The sequence below is a fragment of the Pyrgilauda ruficollis genome, unplaced genomic scaffold (genome assembly GCF_017590135.1).
Source record: "Pyrgilauda ruficollis isolate IOZ18807 unplaced genomic scaffold, ASM1759013v1 scaffold843, whole genome shotgun sequence".
Classification (NCBI taxonomy): Eukaryota; Metazoa; Chordata; class Aves; order Passeriformes; family Passeridae; genus Pyrgilauda; species Pyrgilauda ruficollis.
In genome coordinates, this window is record NW_024530411.1 from 81 (window position 1) to 14,427 (window position 14,347).

Here is a 14,347-nt window from a genome sequence, read left to right on the forward strand (position 1 = left end):
TACCCTTGAGATCTCCCCTGACGTGAAGATGACAGGCTCTTCATTGACTGGACTTCAAGGGACTTTGTCATCTGCACATCTGGTAGCTATACACCTTCTTTCTCTTCTCTCTCTCTTTTTTCCTTATTCTTTCTCTTCTCTTCATTCCTCTTCTCCCTAACGCATTTTTGCTGTGGTTATTCAATAAAAGTACTTTTGTTTTGATTTTACTGCAAAACCCCCTTGTCATGTCAGTTTTTGCACCCTGAGATCAGTGAAAAGAACCTTCACGAATCTTGTCCCCCAGGACGGATCATGACACCATGCCAGGTAGTTACAGATTGGTAGGATACATTTTTTTTTTATTTTAAAAACAAATACACATTTATTAGAGAGACTTAAGGGGACTGGACCTTACTTTTGAAATCACATTCATTTCCATTGCATCCCCTGTTCCAGACTGAAAATGAATGTAAAGGTTATGATCAGCCGAACTGATGAGTTTTTGTAGATGGGAAAATTTGCAAGAAAATTTAATTACTTATAAACCTTAAGGAAAAAGACTACATTAGTTTTAAGTGTCAAAATGACAGTAAATAATTTTAGATAGCACTGTTAGCTACACTGTGCTATCTGTACTTCTCTTTCAGTGCAGGAGAAAAACATCACAGCTACCATGCACATAGTTCTTTGAAGTAAATATTCACTTTAAAAGTGCTCACTGTCTTTTTGTGTTTTACATCCCTGGACTTCATGAAATAAAATATCCCAAAAATGTAACATAAATTTAACTTCTCTATATTCCCTAAAACATCCAACTTCCTGGTATAAACTAAAAAGGAGGTCTTTGGAAATTCTGATGCCAGTTTTACAGCAAGGCAAAACCCATGCTATCTTCAACAACCGTGCAAGCTCCACAAGTCAAAGATTTATTCATACAGACAAAAACTGGGAAACACTGCATTTAAACAGCAGCATGAGTTGATTCTTGCCAAAATAGACATATGTCCCTGGGTGACACTTGTAAGATTGGTAAGAAACATAACTCACAAGGAAATATCTTTCCAAATCTTCCTAAAGAAAGCTGGTAATCATAAGTCTTAGAAGAAATTCTAGGGCTTGAAATGAACTGAATACTGTTTTACATTTTGTAAGCATTTCAGTTCTAGTATTAGTTTATCCCATATTCTCTCAAACATCACAAATAAATTCAGACTTTGGAACCCAGCCTTTCAGATGATATTACTAATGTTAACAATGACTTTTTAATAATAACTGCTTTAAGTTAATTTTTAAATGCTTTGACAAAATTATGTTTTAAGTATTACACAAGGCAAATGTATTCATTGCTATGATCTAGTTGTTTACCACTTTTTATCAGAAAATATTTATTACTAGCCTTGGTATATAGCCAGAGTAACTTTTGTTTTCTTAGATTCACAGAAGATGAAATAGCTCAAATGACTGTAATTTCCCATACTACAGTATTTAGCCTTCCACCCTCCATAGAAGTCTAATATTGGATAATAAGGCTGGAATAGCGATTTTACTAACATACTTGTACTGTCGAAAGCTTCCTTCATTATTTCAAAGCCTTCAGGGCTTTCAAGTCAAACTTTGACTTCTGCAGTCTGGCAAATAGTGGGCACTTACAACAGGTCCTTGAGTCATCCCATCTGCCAGAATATGGCTACTTGCTCCTCCACTCAGCTAAAAATCAAAGCAGAAAGGAAACAAAACAAGATTACTGAAAGTAAATATTAGTTTTTAGGAAGTTAAAAAAACCCAAAACCCCACACAAAACCAAAAGACAACCCTAAAAATCCCCACACCTTGTATTGATGCCAGAATGATTTTTGCTTTCATATTTCTTTCATATATATTCCTAGCTCTGTAGACTATTGTATAGTTATATAGTTCCTAGCTAGCTCCAGTATTTTTCCCTACCCTTATAGGCAGAAAGTCAAAACATATTCCAGATGCTCCAAGCCCTGGGAGTCCAAGGCTCCTATTCTATCTTGGTTCTTCCTGGGAGCCAAGCATGAAATACCCTCCCTAGACACATTTTCATAAACACAGTTTAGTTCCTGTGGTGGGGGGGAGGGTGAGGCAGAAAAGAGAATTACCTCATCACCTGTGCTTCTATTGGGGATTCTTGTCAATTATGCTAATTTGCCTCCAGTAAAGACCAGCCTTTATATTACCTCCTATACTAATATTATCTCGAAAGTGTGTTGTTTTATTCCTAGATCTTTAAGGCATCAGTATCACCCCCAAATATGTTTTATAAGAAATATTTTTTTCAAGCTGGACAAACAATTATTTACACATATTGTTCTACATCCTCTGTGCTTGCTACGAGACATCCTTCTGTTGTTGCCATTGGAACGTGAAACTCTGTAATCTAAAAATAGTGGTCCTGCTACACCTACAGGAATAGGCATATATCCAATCACATTTTAACAGCAAGCTCCCATAACCTTTAATCTGGAAGTTACAGTTAAAGCTATCAAGAGGCAGTACTATTAAAGTCTAGTATTTCACAGAATTATTGAATCTTATTAACCCTTAAACAGTATTAAATAAAATTCATTTAATACTGTATGCTGGTTTTAACACCAGCAGGAAATTAAACTCCAAATAAACTATTGTCCTTTCCTTGCCCCTTCCAGTAAGGGAGAGACCAAAAAAAGACAGTGGGTTGAGATAACAATTTAATAAAAGCACAAAGCAATGGAATAAGACACAATAAAAACAGCAGCAATAATGGCAGAAGTATACAAACAGAGAAGGTGTTTTACCTACAAAAGGTGTTCACCACCAGGAACAAAACCAAGTTGGTGGACGCTTCCTGTAGATGACGTCCGCATGGCTTCCCCAGACAAAGGCAATATGGCAACTATTCCTGTATGCTGCCCATGTGGTTGTCAGGAAGAAAGGCAATATGGTGGGGGAGCTCCCATGGCTAATATTTCCTGCCCCCCCCCCCAGCCTGAAATAATGAAAAACAGTGACAAAACAAAGACCCCAGAAGCTAGGCTGTCCAAGGAGGGGTCATGCTGCCGGTCCGCTGAGCTCAGTTCCATATGGGTGTCTCTGGCACTGCTTCTAACACTGATGCATTGTGGGGTCACCCCTGCTGGTCCTTTCCCATGTCAGCCTCCCCATTGGTGCTGTTGGTTAAGCACTACAGTTGATTCACTTTTTCACCACTGTTCCTTTCAGCACCATGGTCCATTGTGGATGTGACAGCCTGGTCAGAGAGCGAGAAAACAAGATTAGTTTTCTCACAGTGGACTTGTGAGACTTTTTAGGGAGTTGTAGAGAAATTATGATAACTTGTTATTATAAACAACCTGCAGGTGGTGTTTTCCTACTCTGTTTTCCTGTTCTTCTCAAGGATTGTTTGTGAGAAAAATGTTTTTGTTAATTAGCCAATCAAGGGGAATGTGTCAGAACAGTCTATAAAAGAGAAGGGTTTTCGTATTAAAGAAGTTTTTCATGCAAACCAACCTTCTGGTGAATCTGTGTCATTTCTTATTCAATGGCGACAGTCCATAGCTGCACTCTGGAGGAAAAATGCAAGGGGGAACTGGCAAGGTGGCAGAGGGACTGAGTCCATTGGGGTTGATGCTGACACCTCTCCAGAAGAAGGCAAAAATGGCCAACTTCTGGCAAGAGCATCTAGCTTTTCCTGCCAAAACCATGCCCTCCAGCAGTGATGTTTCTGGTGTAGAACAACAACATGATCACACCCATGCAGCACTAAAACTGTCCCCTCTCTGGATCCAGGACATACTGTTAAATTAATTTTAAATAAACTTCCATTTTAACTTGAGCTCAAGATACTATTTTCATTCAGCTGAACTCAGACTCAGTATAAGTAGAATTTTGCATTTAGGAGATAAGGCAACTGCATACCTTGGTAGGAAATATTTTTTGGGAAAGCTACAAAACTTACCTATCTCCCTAGGTTTAAAGACATCAAAACCAATAAAAGGTAGTGTCTTATGTTTGCTACCCCCATCAGTTTTGACCAAGATCATTGTTACCTAATATATATCACTTTGAGCAGATATTTCATAGATTTGGAAAGTGGTTTTACAGTGAGTTTTGTTTGTATGTCTTTTGCTTACTAAATAATAATTGTAATTCTTATAAGGAAGATATTGCAATGATGAAGGTTCAGGGAGTTTTTTAGATAACATTTGTATATGAATGGACAAACCTCGCTTCTGAGTTTCCACAACAGTTTCTAGTTTGTATGCAGGAATATGCTTAATATTAATTAAGCTGATGACCTCAGCATCAGCAAGGAATTTTGCTCCCTTCTAGAAATGTAAAGGGTGGTTAGAGAAAGTATAAATTCTCTTGGTGAAAATACTTTTAAATGTTTCCAAATTAAAAAAGGTAACAAATTTACTTAGACAATATCTGAGAACATCTAAAGGAACCAACTGTCACTCTTGCGCCGAGAATGACACATGAACAGGAGGGAGGGAATATTGTAGAAAGAGCAAAGAAGGCTTTATTCAAGAGAACCGTGTGGTTTTTATAGAGTGCATTACCCTTGAAGATCCATTGATGTACAATCATTTCTCTCCTTGGAGTGGTTGATCTGTTAGGTCTTCTCTTACTTTAGTTTGACAGTTTATAACCTTTAGGCAATTATGTACTAGTCCCTCATCTGGTTCTCCATACAAAAACTGGGCAGGGTTGAGTTGATTGCTCACAATTAGTTCTAAGTTATTATCTATTAAGATGGCTTTATACTTTAACACTCGGGAATCAGTGAGTAATTTCTCAGCCTTTTGGCTTAGGATACTTCTAACTGAGTGTGGGGTATATATTTTCAATTTTCCTCCAATTCATTGCCTGAATGCAGGTTAGCCACCCCCAGCTGACAGGGTCTAGCAGTTTTGATAAATAGGCCACTGGTTTCCTAGATCCTCCCCAGTCCTGGGCTAATACTCCATATGCTACCCCTTTTTTAATATCTACAAACAGATAGAAAGGTTTGTCTAAGGCAGGAAGACAGTGCCAGTGCACTGACTAATTTTTGCTTTAAAGCTTCAAACTTTTGATCATCTTCTTTTTCCCACTTAATTTCTTCTTCTGCTAACTTTTCATACAGGAACCTGATGGCCTGCATGTGTCCTTCAATCCATAGCCTACAATATCTTAACAAGCCTAAAAACCTTCTAACTTCCCTCTTAGTTTTTGGCCGTAGAAGTGAGACTATCCCTGTAATTCTTTCAGGGTTCAGTCGTCAGCTCCCTTGACAAATCACATGTCCTAGGTATTTTACTTCACGCTCTACAAATTGTAGTTTCCCTTTTGATACCTGAAGTCCTTGATCTCCCAGAAAATTTAACAATGCTATGGTAGATTCCTGAACATTTTTTTCTTCTCGTCATGAGAGAAGCAAATAATCTACATATTTGATAAGTTTTATCTCAGGTTTGATGGAGAAGAGTTGTAGTACTTCTAGTGCTTGAGTGAATAGGTTTGGTGTGGAGGCCTTTGAGCCTATTAGGGAAACTTCTAGGGTATTGCCCTGGAAGAATTTACCACAGACTTTGAGAATGCCCCACTGCTTAGGGTGAGACAAAAGGGGCTTCTCCCACGGTACTCTGCAGCATTATGTTAATCTGCCCTTTTCCTATAGGTCATTGCCCTTTGCCTTGCCCTTCTACTGCCCCTGTGCCCGCAGACCATTGGTCCCTGACTCCATACTTAACCCAGGACAATCACTGCTTGTCTTCGTCCCTGGATTCCTTCAGCACGACTCTACAATAAACCTCGCTGGAACTCTATACAGAGACCCTTTCCATCTTTCTTCGCTGACTTATCTGCGGTGTGTGGATTGAGTGACTGTCTGTACTTGCCTGAGCAGCTTTCTCAGAAGACACTTTTGGGAAGTAGCAACAAAATACCATGCATTTTTACCACGCTGCCACAGTTTGGGGATTCGGAAAACCCTTGGGGTAACCTAGTCCACCAAAGCTATTGCTTTCTTCTTGAATCGGGGTCTTCCCATTCATGACTTCTTTACTGGTAATATGGGTGTATTATGGGGGAACATATATGGTTCTAAGGTCGCCTTCTCAAGTAGGTCCTGGATCACCAGCTGGAGTCCCCGTCTGCCTTCCAGGGAGAGTGGGTATTGTCGTATCCGAACTGGATGGTTTTAATTTACTATTTTTATTACTACAGGTTTCATGTTTAATTTACTTTGGTTTTTCAGTTTTGCCCATACCATTTAATGAATTTCTTCCGCATCTTCTTCCCTTAACTGGAGAAGCTTAACTGCTGTTTTCCCTTCCTCTGGGAGTACTCCAATGTCTAACTGTACCTGTAAATCCCATCTTAATAAATTGCACCCTGCTTTTGGAACTAATAACACATCTCTAATTCACATTTTATTTGTGCTTTCAAACTTTACTTGCTTTATAACTGAGACTTTGAACCCTTCCCTTTTTGCACCTATGACTTGCACGGTATTGTGGAGCGCCCCTGTTCCTAAGAGGCAGGAATTTGATCTTACCCTTCTTGTGTTGCTAATAACTCCTCCCTTGACCCAAACCCTAAACTCCACCCCTGCGATACCCGATAAAAACCCCACGACCCTGCCTTTACCTTGTCTTTCATCTCCATCTCACCCCTCTTCCCTGGGGGTAATAAATGGATTCTTGAGTTTTCTGAAATGAGGACCTGTCTCATTTGTTCCCATGCCTGGTGCTGGCAGCTGCATTCTCCCTGGACAGGATGAACCCAGTTACAATGCACTGCAACAAATGGTGGAGAATGCAGGCAACCAGTGAGGACAGCACGACCGGCACCCCATAAGTCACCCACTGAACTACACCTTGCGGGATCCCCATTTTAAAAGGAACATGGGGGTAAAAAGCTTATGGGGATTGGAATTCCCAGTAAGGGCACCAGTTTACTGGGACCAGGCGATGGGACTGACATCTACCATCACTCAGCGAGACATTTATGAACGGTTTAAGTTTTTTCATTTTTCATGGGAGGTAGTTTTTAAGAGCTACAAGCCACTAGTCTGCCTGCAAGAAGGACCATTCAACGGACTCTTGTCAACTTTCCCGACACGTCTGCTGCAGTTTATGGACAGTAAAAGCCCTAGAGGCTACTTATGGATGATTATGGACAATTGCATGCAGCGTGTCGATGCCCTAGATCAGTGGTCCCCTCTCCTGTGAACCCCTACGTTTTTCAGTTTCTCTGAAGCTGCCCATATCTTTCTTTACCCTTTTGTTCCTAAGAGTGTGGCAAGGAGTGAAAACTGCCAGGACGACATGGAGTTGCTACCGTCTCTCCGTCACCCTGTGTCCCTCTCTGCCACCCTATCCCCCTTTCCCTGAAGGCAGAACAAGGGACAGAATCCGTCCAGAAGTGATGCGGGACCACTACTGTCCTCTCGCTGTCCTGTGTCCTCCTTCATCCCCTGTCTTTCCATATACCCTGTTCCCAACCCAGGAAGGTGATGGCTGCGCTGTCCTGGGCCCTCCTTCTAAAAAGGGTGCTTACCAAGCTGTTTAAGATTCCCCTTTTTCCCACCGAAGTCCTTCTTTTTTGGTCTCGAACCTCCCCTTCCCCCTACTCCCCCCTATCTACCCCCCCCCCCCCCCCCCTTCCCGCCAGTGGCGGGGCTGCTTGGCCCCGTGAAGAAGCCGAACCCTGCTGTGATGCTGCCGGCCTTGCCACTGCCCCCCTGACGCTCTGAGCCCTACTCCTGGGGCCCTCACTGCTTCCCTCGCTTCGCAGTCATCATCATTCAAGATAACAACACCCATAACACCAGTACCAAAGCCAAGACCAAACACTAAGGACTGTGGCCCTTGTGAAGAGGAGATCAAAGAGCTGCACCCCTTCTGGTGAGATCAAAAGCCAGAGGAGATTGAACTATTAACTCATTAAGTAAAAATGTATTCATTTAATCAAGTATCATCATTTCTGTTACTTTATCCTTTGTGATTAAGTCTCAAATGCTTTTCTATTCCTTGTTAATTTAGCTTAATAATATTCAATTTGGTTTTGTAAACTATTAAGTCATATTCCTGAGAATCCCCTTATTATAAGTTATTCAGCATGCATTGATCAGTTTACAAACAGAGGAGTTGTGGAGTGCCCCTGTTCCTAAGAGGCAGGAATTTGATCTTACCCCTCTTGTGTTGCTAACAACTCCTCCCTTGATCCAAACCCTAAACTCCACCCTTGTGATACCTTATAAAACCCCACGACCCTGCCTTTGCCTGGTCTTTCGTCTCCGTCCTGCCCCTCCTCTCCAAGGGTAATAAATGGATTCTTGAGCTTTCTGAAACGAGGACCCGTCTCGTTTGTTCCCATGCCCGGCGCTGGCAGCTGCATTCTCCCTGGACACGATGAACCCAGTTGCAACACACTGCAACACAGTATCTTGATACTTTTTATACCTGTCATGGTTTAGGGCAAATTTGTGAGAAAACCTCCAAAGGGGGCCCCTCCAGAAAGCAAACCCACACAGCCCCTCCCCCCAACCAGGTTCGGGAAGGATTCCTCAGAGGGAAGTGGAAAGAACCTGTTTATTTAACAGGCAAAGCACCCCCCCAGCACACAAAATGAACAATACCGGATGGCAACGCTCTTTCACTGCTCTGAAAAAGATGACAAATTCAGCAAGTCTCTCCTGGGAGTGGTCGCTCTGTTATTGGTCCCTCCGGCGCTGGGAATAGCTGCCACAAAGTGCAAACTCTTGATGTTTCCCAGGTCCCAGTCTTGGAGCAGGCTTGAGTGGTTCCAAGAAAGGGAAAGAAAGACAGTCCAGGGAAAATTCAGACTGCCTAGCTAAACTAACTAACAAGCAAAAGCAAAAAAGCAAGAGCAAAGCAGGAGCAAAGCAGGAGCAAAGCAGAAGCAAGAGCCATAGCAAAGCGAAAGCAAAGCAAAAAGCAAAAGCCACACTATGTACTGCCCTGTCTCTGTGTCCCGCCAGCCGTGGGGGAGCAGGCTGATAACAAAACAAAATCAAAACATCGCTCTTCAGAGCCAGTCTTGAAGGCCCAGAACATAATATTCAGCATAAACAGAACAGACAACTGGGGATACAAGCATCATAATGTCACCCTAGGACAATATCCCTTTGGAATTTTACAAACACAAGTTCTTTCAGCCCCTGTGTCTACTAAGAATTCAAATTCTTCCTCCTGGGGACCTATTTTTAAAGTCATCAAGGGCTCCTGATGGTATTCTGTCCCTAGGAGGTAGATCTCCTGACACCCCTAGTCTTCTGCTTCTTTTTGCTCAGTCTCATAGACCCTCAGGTACTTTTCTTTTGAAGGCAATTTTTTCCTGAAATGTCCATTGTCTTTACAGTAAAAGCAAACTGATCCTAGGTTTTCTTGCTTCCAAAATTCTCCTTTTTGTGTTCAGTCCCAAGGAGCTGCATCCCCCCTCTGTCTTCTCACATTCGGGGTCCCCCTTACCTTACATGAGTTGTTCTTTATGTATTGGTTTCCTTCCTTAATGGCAGTTACCATTACATTGGCCTTTGCCTTGGCCTTTTCTTTGTCTCTCTTTACATACACCTTTTGTACCTCTCTTAAAAGATGTTCTAATCTTCTTTCTTGCCAACCATCTAATTTTTTTAACTTTGTCCATATATCTGGCCAAGCGTGAGTGATGAAATTTATCTTTAGCAAGATCTGTCCAGCCACTGTATCAGGGTCAACCCCTGAATATTGCCTCATATTTTTCCTCAATCTTTCTAACCACTCTGTTGGGGTTTCTTCCCTCTTCTGCTGCTCATCAAAAGCCTTATGAGCATTCTGATTTCGCGGAGCTGCTTCTTTGATACCTCTTATAATGAATGTTCTATATTCTTCTATGTCTTGCCTTCCCCCGGTGCTGTTGTGGTCTCAATTAGGGTGCACTGTGGGCATTTTCAAGTCCCTGGGGAGGTCTCTGCATATGCTCCCTTTCCCATATCCGTATCCCAGCCACCCAGATCATCTGTCTTTCCTCTGGTGTAAATAACATCGTCATTATTGATTGCATTTCTTCCCATGTATAAATATTGGGCTCCAGAAACTGGTCTAACTGTTCCACTAATCCAATGGGGTCCTCTAGTAATCCTTTTAATTCTTTCTTGAACATTCTCATGTCAGAGGAATTGAGTGGTACAGTTATGAATCCAATTCCTCCCTGCACCCCACCCAGTGGTACTTCTCTCAGAGGACATGATCTTATTGCTTGGGTCTCATCCCCTGATCTGCTTTTCTCTCATTGTGCTACTTTGTTTCTAGTGTTTTGACTAGGCCCATCAGGGGGCAAGGGAAGTTCGGTTGGGGCTAATGGAGGTAGAGGGGGCAAATGGTCTAACGAGTCCCATTCTTTATTTCCTGATACTTCAAACAAGCTTACCTTCGAGGGTGAAGTCTTCCTTTCCCAGCAGGCAGCATAGTTACTCTCTTCCCAACTGAATGGTTTCTTAGATCTTACATAGATGTTTAATGGCCAACATATCCATCTTTCGTCTGATCCATATCTCGGCCCGTGGACATGATCACTCCTAATTTCCCTTTTAGTCCATTCTACCATGCAGTACTGAATCATTTTCTCTCATGAAGAGGGCATCAAAGGACTGCACCCGTTCTGGTGAGAGGATCAAAAGCCAGAGGAGATTCAACTATTAACTCATTAAGTAAAAATGTATTCATTTAATCAAGTATCATCATTTCTGTTACTTTATCCTTTGTGATTAAGTCTCAAATGCTTTTCTATTCCTTGTTAATTTAGCTTAATAATATTCAATTTGGTTTTGTAAACTATTAAGTCATATTCCTGAGAATCCCCTTATTATAAGTTATTCAGCATGCATTGATCAGTTTACAAACAGAGGAGTTGTGGAGTGCCCCTGTTCCTAAGAGGCAGGAATTTGATCTTACCCCTCTTGTGTTGCTAACAACTCCTCCCTTGATCCAAACCCTAAACTCCACCCTTGTGATACCTTATAAAACCCCACGACCCTGCCTTTGCCTGGTCTTTCGTCTCCGTCCTGCCCCTCCTCTCCAAGGGTAATAAATGGATTCTTGAGCTTTCTGAAACGAGGACCCGTCTCGTTTGTTCCCATGCCCGGCGCTGGCAGCTGCATTCTCCCTGGACACGATGAACCCAGTTGCAACACACTGCAACACAGTATCTTGATACTTTTTATACCTGTCATGGTTTAGGGCAAATTTGTGAGAAAACCTCCAAAGGGGGCCCCTCCAGAAAGCAAACCCACACAGCCCCTCCCCCCAACCAGGTTCGGGAAGGATTCCTCAGAGGGAAGTGGAAAGAACCTGTTTATTTAACAGGCAAAGCACCCCCCCAGCACACAAAATGAACAATACCGGATGGCAACGCTCTTTCACTGCTCTGAAAAAGATGACAAATTCAGCAAGTCTCTCCTGGGAGTGGTCGCTCTGTTATTGGTCCCTCCGGCGCTGGGAATAGCTGCCACAAAGTGCAAACTCTTGATGTTTCCCAGGTCCCAGTCTTGGAGCAGGCTTGAGTGGTTCCAAGAAAGGGAAAGAAAGACAGTCCAGGGAAAATTCAGACTGCCTAGCTAAACTAACTAACAAGCAAAAGCAAAAAAGCAAGAGCAAAGCAGGAGCAAAGCAGGAGCAAAGCAGAAGCAAGAGCCATAGCAAAGCGAAAGCAAAGCAAAAAGCAAAAGCCACACTATGTACTGCCCTGTCTCTGTGTCCCGCCAGCCGTGGGGGAGCAGGCTGATAACAAAACAAAATCAAAACATCGCTCTTCAGAGCCAGTCTTGAAGGCCCAGAACATAATATTCAGCATAAACAGAACAGACAACTGGGGATACAAGCATCATAATGTCACCCTAGGACAATATCCCTTTGGAATTTTACAAACACAAGTTCTTTCAGCCCCTGTGTCTACTAAGAATTCAAATTCTTCCTCCTGGGGACCTATTTTTAAAGTCATCAAGGGCTCCTGATGGTATTCTGTCCCTAGGAGGTAGATCTCCTGACACCCCTAGTCTTCTGCTTCTTTTTGCTCAGTCTCATAGACCCTCAGGTACTTTTCTTTTGAAGGCAATTTTTTCCTGAAATGTCCATTGTCTTTACAGTAAAAGCAAACTGATCCTAGGTTTTCTTGCTTCCAAAATTCTCCTTTTTGTGTTCAGTCCCAAGGAGCTGCATCCCCCCTCTGTCTTCTCACATTCGGGGTCCCCCTTACCTTACATGAGTTGTTCTTTATGTATTGGTTTCCTTCCTTAATGGCAGTTACCATTACATTGGCCTTTGCCTTGGCCTTTTCTTTGTCTCTCTTTACATACACCTTTTGTACCTCTCTTAAAAGATGTTCTAATCTTCTTTCTTGCCAACCATCTAATTTTTTTAACTTTGTCCATATATCTGGCCAAGCGTGAGTGATGAAATTTATCTTTAGCAAGATCTGTCCAGCCACTGTATCAGGGTCAACCCCTGAATATTGCCTCATATTTTTCCTCAATCTTTCTAACCACTCTGTTGGGGTTTCTTCCCTCTTCTGCTGCTCATCAAAAGCCTTATGAGCATTCTGATTTCGCGGAGCTGCTTCTTTGATACCTCTTATAATGAATGTTCTATATTCTTCTATGTCTTGCCTTCCCCCGGTGCTGTTGTGGTCTCAATTAGGGTGCACTGTGGGCATTTTCAAGTCCCTGGGGAGGTCTCTGCATATGCTCCCTTTCCCATATCCGTATCCCAGCCACCCAGATCATCTGTCTTTCCTCTGGTGTAAATAACATCGTCATTATTGATTGCATTTCTTCCCATGTATAAATATTGGGCTCCAGAAACTGGTCTAACTGTTCCACTAATCCAATGGGGTCCTCTAGTAATCCTTTTAATTCTTTCTTGAATATTCTCATGTCAGAGGAATTGAGAGATACGGTTATGAATCCAATTCCTCCCTGCACCCCACCCAGTGGTACTTCTCTCAGAGGACATGATCTTATTGCTTGGGTCTCATCCCCTGATCTGCTTTTCTCTCATTGTGCTACTTTGTTTCTAGTGTTTTGACTAGGCCCATCAGGGGGCAAGGGAAGTTCGGTTGGGGCTAATGGAGGTAGAGGGGGCAAATGGTCTAACGAGTCCCATTCTTTATTTCCTGATACTTCAAACAAGCTTACCTTCGAGGGTGAAGTCTTCCTTTCCCAGCAGGCAGCATAGTTACTCTCTTCCCAACTGAATGGTTTCTTAGATCTTACATAGATGTTTAATGGCCAACATATCCATCTTTCGTCTGATCCATATCTCGGCCCGTGGACATGATCACTCCTAATTTCCCTTTTAGTCCATTCTACCATGCAGTACTGAATCATTTTCAGCTTGTCCTTATCTCTGGTATTGGGGTCATATTTCCACCAGGCTAGTTTTCTTCCCAGTGGTCTATCTGGGGGTATACCTGTTGGTACCTCCTCATTCCCTCCTTCTTCCTTGGGGGATTCTCTACTTGTTCCCAATCCCATCTCTACAGATAACCACAGGCCCTCCCAAAAAGGCCCACCTTCTTAAGAAGGGAAAAGGAAAGGAGGGAAAAAGGAAATAAGGAAAGGAGGAAAGAGAAAAAAAAAAAAGAAAAAACTTTACCTTTTTTCCAAAAAGTAAAAAAACCTCGCCTATGTTTCAGGGACCCCCATATCACCGGATTGGTGCCTGCTATTCCTCTTCTCCTCGGCTTGATGCTCTGGTCCCACGGCCTTATGCCAGTGGGTATTACAGGGCAGCTGGTACTACCCGGCGTCTGCCCCGCTCCCTGCCCCTTCCCGGCTTGGCTCAACGGCTGCCCTGCCCCTGGCTTAGCTCTGCGGCGGCAGCCCCGCCTCACTCTCGGCTCAGCTGGCAGAGGCCACACCCCGCTCCCAGTTCAACTCGGCGGCCGCCCTGCTCCCGGCTCGGCTCAGCGGCAGCCCCCTCCCCCAGCTCGGCTTGGTGGTGGTGGCCCCCCCGCAGCTCGGCTTGGCAGCGGCCCCGCCCCGATCCCGGCTCGGCTTGGCTCCACCGATGGGCGACCCCCACCGCAAACCTGGGGACTCCTCACACGGTGCCCCCCCAATGCTCTCGAGTCCTCTCAAATCCTTCAATCTCATGCGTGCCACCAGCCATGGGGTCCTCGCTTTCCACGGGGTCCCTGCTTTTCTCCCCCACACGTCCCACCCTTTATTTCTGACTGTCCACTGTGAAAAATGTCTATTTTATGATTGGCTTTTCACAAGTATTAAAATGAATATTGTATGTGTTGTGTTAGAAAGTTATGCTGCATTAATTTTCTTAAGTAGTGTGATAATTATAGTTTTAGGTTATAACATAATGTT

The 14,347-nt window shown here is 43.1% G+C and overlaps 1 pseudogene; it reads right to left on the reverse strand.

Annotated features, from left to right (window-relative positions):
* Positions 1-397: 397 nt before the first annotated feature.
* LOC121364502 lies at positions 398-13,501 on the reverse strand (annotated as a pseudogene).
* Positions 13,502-14,347: the final 846 nt, after the last annotated feature.